This window comes from Gracilinanus agilis, chromosome 4 (genome assembly GCF_016433145.1).
Source record: "Gracilinanus agilis isolate LMUSP501 chromosome 4, AgileGrace, whole genome shotgun sequence".
Classification (NCBI taxonomy): domain Eukaryota; kingdom Metazoa; phylum Chordata; class Mammalia; order Didelphimorphia; family Didelphidae; genus Gracilinanus; species Gracilinanus agilis.
The window spans coordinates 470,036,497-470,047,177 of record NC_058133.1 but is presented as its reverse complement, the minus strand read 5'-3'; positions in this window follow the sequence as shown (position 1 = coordinate 470,047,177).

Sequence of the window (10,681 nt, the reverse complement as noted above, 5' to 3'; positions counted from 1 at the left end):
CTCTCTCTCTCTCTCTCTCTCTCTCTCTCTCTCTCTCTCTCCCTCTCTCTCCCTCTCTCTCTCTCCCTCCCTCCCTCCCTCCTTCCCCCACCTTTAAAATCATATTAACTCAAGTTCTTTCTAACAGAATAAAACACATATGGAGTTTCTCATTTATTGGGGATTTTCAAAGACCTAGCATTGTATATTTTACAAGGATTTTACAGAACAATTACTTTTTTTTTTGTTTTGAAACCCTTACCCTCCATCTTAAAATCAATACTATATGTTGGTCCCAAGGCAAAAGAGTGGTAAGGGTTAGACAGTGAGGGTTAAGTGACTTGCCCATGGTCATACAGCCAGGAATTATCTGAAGTCAAATTTGAACCCAGGACCCCCTGTTACTAGACCTGGATCTCAATCCACTGAGCTACCTAGCTATTCCTGAAAAATAACTTAAAATAACTTGTTAATTTGTTTACTCAATGAATATGCCATCAAAATCCATGTTTGGCCCATAAGGGTGGCCAGTATCATCATCATTATTACTGTTATCCACAGTTCACATTTCTATAGTTTACGAAGCACTTCCATTACCTTATGTGAAGCAAGTATTGTTCTTTAGGAAACTCACTCTTGGAGATATTAAATCAGTAAAGGTTGGACTGGATGATCTCCAAGAGCTCCTCTAGTTCCAGCATTCTATGCCCTATGGAAGTGAGTGAGTTGGATTTTGGCTTCAGACCTTCTGAACTTCCTAGTCCAATGTTGTTTCCCCTGGACCATACCATAGGGGTAAGCTGGACAGTTCTACCCTAATCTCCACCTGCATTCTCTACTTCTTGCTTGGCCCAGTCCCAAGAACCTTCACAAACTTACATAGAGAATCAAGGATGAGGATGGAGATACCCCACCTCAAATCCCAATGGGGTAAGAACTAAAGGCACCATAACTCTGAAGCATCCCACAAGAGTCTTGAAGTTCCTCCTCATTTTCCAAAGGGATATAGTATGATCACTCAAATTCTAAAAGGATTTCTGAGTGTTGTAAAAGGGTTCCATTAAATATCCTACAACTATTTAAGTGTTTATCTACAGCTTGTTCACTACTTGCCAGAGAAACTAAGAGCTTGCAGAGACTTATAGCTGAGCATCAGCAGTAACTGCCAAGGGAAGATTAATCAGAAGCAAAAGAAAAAAAAATCACCGGGATTTCAATGTAAGGCAAATGTGGTCAATTCCAAAATCCAGTTTCAACTTTTCAGGAAACTCATTGATTATGCAAAACCCTGGTTGTCACTACTGCCAGGAAGAACACTTGATGTGAATACTTCTAATATCTTCTCTTGCCAGTTGGATTGTAGAATCTTTAAAGCTCCCAGATACAAAGATTTTGTGAATCATGTATTAGATTCCTACTCGGTTTCTGAGTTAGAAACTGATGGAGAGACAAAGACACAAGGGTATCTGCCCTCATGGAATGAGTGAATGAATGATTCAGGACTAGTCCACAAATCATTGACTTTGGTGTTAGAGGATGAAGTTTGGGATCTAGTTCTACTATTAACTACCTCAGGGACCCTGGACAGTCACTTTTCTGAATCTTAGTGTCATCATCTGTAAGATGAAGGAGTTAGAACAGGCTTTGCATGTCCTAGCTGTATTCAGTAAGTGTTCATTGTATGAATGAATGAGGTGTGTAATCAGAATTTTGCTCCCCAGAACTCTCCTACCCAACATCCCATTTGTGTCCTCATGCTGAGTGCAAATACTATGTGCACTGTGTAGGATAAAGGCAGGAGAATATACTCAAGTGGTCTTATTTTTGTTAGATAATTAGTTTTTATACTTCTATTTCTTTTTTATTTCTTCTACTTCAAGTGATTATTAATAAACTTTATAAATTTAATTCTTGGATTTATTGATATTGATTTAAATCTTCCAATTTAAGAGAAGAATCAGGGAGAATATGATAGTTGTTTCCAAATATTTAAAAGATACATTAAGTAGAGGAATAGGTAGGTGGCCCAGTGGATAGCAAATGGAGCCTAAACTCAGGAAGACTCATCTTTCTGAGTTCAATTCTGGTTTCAGACACTTACTAATAGTGTGACCCTGGGTGAGTCACTTAAATCTGTTTGCCTCTACTTTGTTATTTGTAAAATAAGCTGGAGAAGGAAATGGCAAACCACTCCAGTAACTTTGCCAAGAAAACCTTAAGTGGAGTCACAAAGAGTTAGATATGATTGAAAAACAACTGAACAACAACAGCAAGAGCAATTAGAGTGGAGATTAGATTTGTTCTGTTTGATTCCCAAGGCCAGAACCAGAAGGAATGAGTGGAATTTGGAAAGAGGTTTAGGTTAGATGTCAAGAAATACCATTGAACTAGTTAATCTATCCAAAGGCAGAATGGGTTTTCTAGAAAGGTGGTAGGTTTCCCATCCTTAAAGATCCTCAAGCAGATTAGATCATCTATCAAATATGTAATAGTGGATATTTTAATTTCATTCCAGTTGTACTCCATCATGCCCCCAGGAACCTTACCATCCAAAATCTTAGCATCCTCCACGATGGCTTCAGCCTTGGTACTCAAACTTCATCAGTATTCTCTGTCCTAGGATCCTTCTGATTGGAGGGGACAGCAAAGAGCTCCTCCCAAAGCCTCCATTTTAAGGGAGGACACCCAGGTCTCAAATGTAAAATGAAGTTAATAACACTACCTTCTGGAATTCCAGAAATCTCTTTTCTACCATATTATTATCATAATCATCATAATCATCATAGCTGTCATTTATATAGTTCTATAAGGTTTGCAAAATGTGATCTTATTTGATCCTTACAAGAATCTTATAGGTCAAGTGATATCATCATCTCCATTTCACAGATGGGAAAACTTAATCTGAGAGAAGTTAAGTGACTTATCTAAGGTCACATAGTTTGTAAGTATCTAAGGCAGAATTTGAACTGTCTCCAAATCTATTGCTTTCTCTTTTTACTACCCCACCTACATACCCTTAAAGACATCTAGGTCCTACCATATTTGAGGATTTGGGAACAATGGTATTACCTACTTTGCAAACTTAAGAGATATGGAAACTATGCAAATTGTTTTTGTTTTGTTTTGTTTTTGTGGGACACAGGGTATTACTGTCCTTTTATTTTCAAACCAAAAGTAGTCAAATTTTCATCAATGTCAACTATGAAATCAGTTGCTGCCAGGAAACTTCAGCTTTTAGCAAGATATAAGTTTGTCTCCATTCATTCCAGATTATAGATTTATACTTCAACTAGTCAACCTCTATTTTATTTCTCACTCAGTTTCTCCCTCTACTTTTTTTTAAACCCTTAACTTCTGTGTATTGGCTCCTTGGTGGAAGAGTGGTAAGGGTGGGCAATGGGGGTCAAGTGACTTGCCCAGGGTCACACAGCTGGGAAGTGTCTGGATTTGAACCTAGGATTTCCCGTCTCTAGGCCTGACTCTCAATCCACTGAGCTACCCAACTGCCCCCTCCCTCTACCTTTTTAATAGCTAGTCCAAAAAAGATCTCTGCACAATGACCTCTCTCTGTGTTTCTGGGTACATTGTACTATTCGACTTCATTAGCATCAGTAACTAAAGGATGATTGACGAATTGAATAAGGCAAAATTTAGTAAGGATGAATATAGAATTCAATATAATTGTTCCAAATGACACTTAGTAAGGACAAGAGGAGAGGTATGACTAGACAACAATTGCCATGAAAAAGATTTGAGGGAATGATGGGTGTTAGTGGACTTCAAGCTTAGTATAGGTCAATAATAACAGTCAAATAGTAAAAAAAAAGCTAATGCTACCCTGAGCTGCTTTACTGTCAGTATCCAGAAGGAACAAGGCAGGTAATAGTCATATTATATTGATTATCCCTGAAGGATTAGGTTCACTTCTCAATACTACATTCTAAGAAAGATTAAAATAACCTAATGTATATCAAGAACAGGGCAACTAATGAGGAAACTAGAGATATGCATTTCATTTTTTAAACTCCAATCTTCCCCTTCAGAATCAACACTGTGTATTGATTTCAAGGTAGAAGAATGGTAAGAGGCTAAGCAATTGGGGTTAAGTGACTTGTCCAGGGTCACACAGAAAGGAAGTCTCTAGGGCTAGATTTGAGCCTAGGACCTCACTTATCCAGACTGACTTTCATCCACTGAGTACCTTAGCTGTCCTGACATGCATTTCATTTAAAGGAACCAGCTACTTAGGAGCAGATAAGACAATATCTTTAAGGTCCCTTTCAGTTATGATCCCATAAACCCAGATGGTAAAATAGTCCTCTTCAAGCACTTAAATTACTGATGTAGAGATGAGGAATTAGATTTGTTCTACTTGGCTCCAGAGAGAACTAGGAGCAGTGGATGAAATGTGGAGAGAGACAGATTTGGAACTGATGAAAAGAAAATCACCTTAATGATTCCAGATGCCCCAAAGTGAAATGTGTTGACCAGTGACATAGATATCACTCAGTGAAGGTCTTTAAGCAAGAATTTGCTTGTTGGGGTCATAGTAGAAAGGATTCTTTGAATAATAGCTAGTAGATTTAAAAAGTCCCTTACAAATATTATCTCATCTGATCCTCAGAACAACCTTGGTAAGTAGGTGCTATTATTATCCCCACCTTTGTGGTAGTTCAGTTATTTTGGCCCTGTCCAACTTCTCATAACAGGGTTTTCTTAGACACTGGAGTGGTCTGCCATCTTCTTTTCCAACTCATTTGACAGATGAGAAAACTGAGACAAAGAACATTAAGTGAATTGCCCAGGGTCACCCAGCTAGTAAGTATCTGAGGCCAGATTTGGCTCAGGTCTTCTTTACTTAAGGTTCAGCCCACTATCTACTGCTCCACCTATAAGCCTTTGATATATCTGGTTGAAATAGATGATATTAATTTCAACCCTTAAATTTTGTGACTCTGAAGAAAGATGTGAGCAGAAAGGAAGTTGGCAACAGTATTTAAAATTTCAGAAAGGACAATTAAGCAAATGTCATTGCACTGGGCAATTAAAAGATTTTTGTTCACCTTAGAGAAGGTAAGTTCAAAACAGGTAGTTTAATCAGAGGATTAAGGAGTTCTGGGGTGCAAAACTGAAGAAAAAACTACTTTTTCCTCAAAGATTAGCCATAAAAAGAGAGAGAAACTGGGTGGTCATTGAAAATATGATTTCAAATCACCAAAAAATGGTTGTTATTGTTATTGTTTAGTTGTTTTCTGTTGTTTTTTACTCTTTGTGACATAATTTGGGGTTTTCTTTGCTGGATCATCCTCCCTCAGCTGGTCCATTCAAGAGAACCCCCCACTGATAGGCTTCCTTTCTTTATCAGCCAACTGAAGAGTACATTAGCTCAAAGAGCAAGACCTAATTAAACAACATAGCCAAGAGATGCAAGATCCCTCCATGTATTGTGGGATACATTCTCTTATTCTACCAAACCATCAGTGGGAAGTGGGGCTCAGGTCAAGATCAAACTTCTCATATGACTAAGGAATAATCAGAGGGGGATACTGAAGTGACTTAACATTTTTTTCTAGTTCCTTTGACATATAAGGAAACTGAGGCAAACAGGGTGAAGTGATTTGCCCAGGATCACACAGGGAATAAATGACTGAGGCCAGATTTGAACTAATGAAAGAAATAGGAATGGGAAACTGGATGAGAACTTGAAAGGATGATTCCATCACTCAATATACAAATCACAGTAATTGCACCAGCAGAGGGCAGTAAAGAGCAACTCAGGAAGACATACCAGCTGGGCATGCAGACCAGAGAATTAGATTCTCCAAAGACATCAAGCACTTCCATGCCAGGCATTGATAGTTGTGTGATGCAGCAAGCCACAGGTTCAGAGGCAGAGAACCCTGGCTGTGCTGATCTCTACATGACTGTATGCCTCTGATTATTCCTTAGGCATATAGGAAGTTTGATCCTACCCTGGGTCCCCCTTCCCACTGGTGGTTTGGTAAGCATATTCCAGAATACATGGAGGGATCTTGCATCTCTTGGGCTATGTTGTTTAATTAGTTCTTCTCCTTTGAGCTAATGCATCCTTCAGTTGGCTGATAAAGAAAGGAAGTCAGTCAGTAGGAGGTTCACTTGAATGGACCAGCTGAGGGAGGATGATACAGTTAAGTTGAATTAAGCTGAAATAAAGTAACCTGAATCAACCTGTATTAACTTTTTTTCAAGCATTTTATTTCTAGCAACATGGGGGGTGGTAGATTCAGTTCTCCTTTTTCTGATAAGGGACCTGCTGAGTCACTGTGGGGCTATATTAGATGATGAAGTTAGTGTATATTAACACTTGGGGTTTCTCAGTGCAGAGGTACGCCATGATAACACGCACCTGACTGTGAGCAGTTGTATCTTTTATGGATCCCTAGACATCTGCTGCCTTTAGACTGGCTCTGGATATAAGTTCTATTTAGGTCCATTGCAAAGGACTGCTGGGCTATTATCAAGTTCACAGGAGCTATTGTTTAATGAGGTGCAAACCGATCTGGGACTTAGCTGTTAATGTATCCAGTTTCTTCCAGTTACAGTAAGAACTTTATAAGCAGTTTTATACTTATAATGATATTCTTTCCTGGTGCCTGCAAGAGGAGCCTGTGATACAATTTCTTTCCTGGTATTCATTTAGACTGTAGGGGCAGAAAAAGAAAGCCTATGTGGAATTTATGTCAGAAAAGAAGAGGCAACATTGGAGAAGCAGTGGGATATAGTAGAATGAGACTTAGGTTTGGCCCCAGAAGGTATGGGTTTAAATCCCAGTTTTACCACTTACTATCCATGTAATCTTTATTTTTTAACCCTTCCCTTCCCTTTTAGAATCAATACTGAGTATTGGTTCTAAGACAGAAGAACGGCAAGGGCTAGGCAATGGGGGTTAAGTTACTTGCCCAGGAAGTGTCTGAGGTTAGACTTGAACTCAGGATCTTTTATCTCTGGGTCTGGGTCTCATTGCACTGAGCAATCTAGCCACTCCTAGTCATATGATCTTGCATAAATCACTTAGACACCCTGAGTCTCAATTTCCTCATTTGTGAAATGAGAATATTTGTTCTATCTACCTCACAGGCAATAAGAAGGAAAATGCTTTGTGAACCACGAAATACAATGTAAATGTGACTGTTAATATCTTTCAATCCATCAGCTCCCTATGAGGAAAAGGTAGCACAAATAAGGCAAACTAGTGAAAATGTTATTTCTATAGATTAGTCTATAATGAAATTGGTTGCAGGGCTTTGGTGGTGAGGAGAGAGTAGAATAGACAGTTTCCATAATATGTGATGACAAATAAACTTTTTCATTTAAAAAATAAAGGATGTAGTGGGCTGGAAACCCTATTCCTAATGATAATAGCCATACCTCACATTTACTTAGGCAGTTAGGTGGCACAGTAGGTAGATAGAATGCCAAGCCTGGAGCCAGGAAGACCTGAGTTCAAATCTATCTTCAGATACTTACTAGCTATGTGATCCTGGCTGAGTCACTTAACCCTCTTTTCTTCAGTTTCCTCTTCTATAAAAAATGAGCTAGTAGGGGCAGCTGGGTAGCTCAGTGGAGTGAGAGTCAGGCCTAGAGACAGGAGGTCCTAGGTTCAAACCCGGCCTCAGACACTTCTCAGCTGTGTGACCCTGGGCAAGTCACTTGACCCCCATTGCCCACCCTTACCAATCTTCCACCTATGAGACAATACACCGAAGTACAAGGGTTTAAAAAAAAATGAGCTAGAGAAGGAAATGAGAAAGCACTCTAGGATATTTACCAAGAAAACCCCAAAATGGGGTCATAAAAAATGGACATAACTGAAAATGATTAAATAACACTAGGATTTGCAGAATGCTTTATATGTGTCATTCCTTTTGATCCTCACAACAACCCTGGGAGATGGGTGCCATTTTATATATGAGAAAACTGAGGCAGAAAGAAGTTGCTCAAGACTTGCCCAAGATTGCACAGCTAGTAAATGTCTGGAGACAGATTTAAACTCAAGTATTCCTGACTCCAAGCCTAGTGTTCTATCCTACCATACTACTTAGTTATATATATATATTTAAATCCTTATCTTTCATCTTAGAATTACTACTAAGTATTGGTTCCAAGGTAGAAGAGCAGTAAGAGCTAAGCAAATGGGGTTAAGTGACTTGCTAAGGGTCACACAGCTAGTAAATATCTGAGACCAGATTTGAACCTAGGAACTCTAGTCTATAAGTCTGGCTCTCTATCCACTGAGTCACCTGGCTGCCCCTAGTTATGTCTATCTTGATCATACAGAATTATTTGCATACTCTCTCTGTCATTAGACTGTGATCTCTTTGAAAGCATTTATTTTTAAGAATTTTTATTCTCTCCTCCCACTTACTGAGAAAGCAAGCAATATGACATCAATTATATTTGTGAAATCACGCAAAACATATTTCCATACTAGCCATGTTGCACAAAAAGGCAAGAAGAATAAAGAAAAATGTTTAAAGTTTGCTTCAATCTGCACTCATATTGTATCTCTTTGGAGGTAGATAGCGTTATTTACCATATTATTATTATTCACCATATTGTTCACCTCTTTCCCTCAGCTTTTCTGATAAAGTATAGCTGAAAATGATGCTAGGACAAATACTTCCTCTCTTTTCTGCTTAATGTTCTGCAGACTATTTCATAGATGGACAAAATGACTACTTTTTTGGTAATAGAACAAATTAATATTAACCTATCAACAATTGCCTTATTAAGAACTTTGTATGTGTGAGACCCTGGGGATAAAAACAAAATGAATGAAACAAAGCTTATTCACAAAAAGTTTATTCTAATGGAAAAAACATTGAAGAAAAAATATATAGTTTTTCATAGAGATACATAGTTTTTATACATAGACATAGTTTTGCACATAGATATATAGTTTTATATATAGATATAGTTTTACATATAGATATATAGTTTGTATATAGCTAGATGTAGTTTGTATATAGATATATAGTTTTATACATAAATATATAGTTTTATAGATATATAGTTTCTACAAATAGTTATATAGTTTTATATAGCTAGATATAGTTTTTATAGTTTTACATATAAATATATAGGTTTTATATGTAGTTTTACATATAGATATATAGTTTTCTATATAGATATATGTAGTTTTAATAGAGATATATAGTTTTACATATAGATATATTGTTTTTATAGAGATAGATATAGTTTTTATAAAAATAAATAGTTTTACATAGAGATATATAGTTTTCATATATAGTTTTACATATAGATATGTATAATTTTTATGGAGATGATATATATATAGTTTTTTTTTTAAACCCTTGTACTTCGGTGTATTGTCTCATAGGTGGAAGATTGGTAAGGGTGGGCACTGGGGGTCAAGTGACTTGCCCAGGGTCACACAGCTGGGAAGTGGCTGAGGCCGGGTTTGAACCTAGGACCTCCTGTATATATAGTTTTTTAATATAGCTAAGCTTTTTATATAAAGATAGATATGTGTGTATATATACATATATGTGTATGTACATATACATATCTATATCAGGTGAACAAATATAAAATAGTTTATGCCAATGTTAATTTTTTTCACTTTATTCGGTCAGAGAAGGATGAGAGTACCTAAAAGCAAAAGAAATGCTGCATTGGGTCAGACTAGACATGTTGCTGGCCCAGCACTCTATTCCTGACAATGGCACCCAGGAAGGTTTAATAGAAGATCATGGTATTTGCCCTCTGGCCATTTGCTTCAAAAGGTTAGGAATGTGCTTCAAAAGTCACTGAGTTCTCCTTAAAAGACCATTATAGATCAACCATCCATGAAGGAAACAATCTCGAAAAGTTGAGTTTTAGCTTAAGCCAGAAGTCTATTCTGGTGTTAACTTGTTTCAGAAAAATGCAAAATAGCCACTCCCCCAGATGCCTATTTGGTGCACTGAAGATCACCCTGTTTCCATGGAACAATAAAAGAAAGGGAATGTTATACTTCTTCCAAATCAGTACCATATGCTATGTATATCTGGAAATGTTTTCTCTAAGGCCCAATTTAGGGACTCTATAATAACAGCTTATGTGTAGTGTTTTATGGTTTATAAAACATTTCCCCTCAGAATTTGGACTGTAATAGATGAACTTTTTGCTTATCTTGCCTGGAACTAGGCTACCATGACAATTCCTCAACATTAAGCAACCATGTCTCTCCCTCTACATTCCAATTCTGCCTCATCTTTATATGTTGTCTTCCTCATTAGCTCCTTGAGGGAAAGGACTATCTTGCTTATTCATTCTGGTATCCTTAGCACTTAGCCCAATGCTTATCTCATAGTAAGTGTTAATAAATGCTTTTTCATTCATCGCTCATCTATCCATTCATCACCTTGTAAGCCCATTCTCTGTCTCATAGATCATTCTTCCCCTCATCCACTCATGCCATGGCTATCATTAACCTTTCACAGATGTAGCATGCTTAGAGCATGCTCAGCAAAGCCTAGTAACCTAATCATCCAAGGCTAACCATCCAATTACTGTGTCATAGACTCCTTTGGCAGTCTGTTGAAGCCTACGGAACACTTCTCATAATAAATAATGTTTTTAAATACATGAAATAAAATATGTAGAATTAAAAAGGAAATCAATTGTATTGTAAAATGGTTATCAAAATAGTAAAAATAAA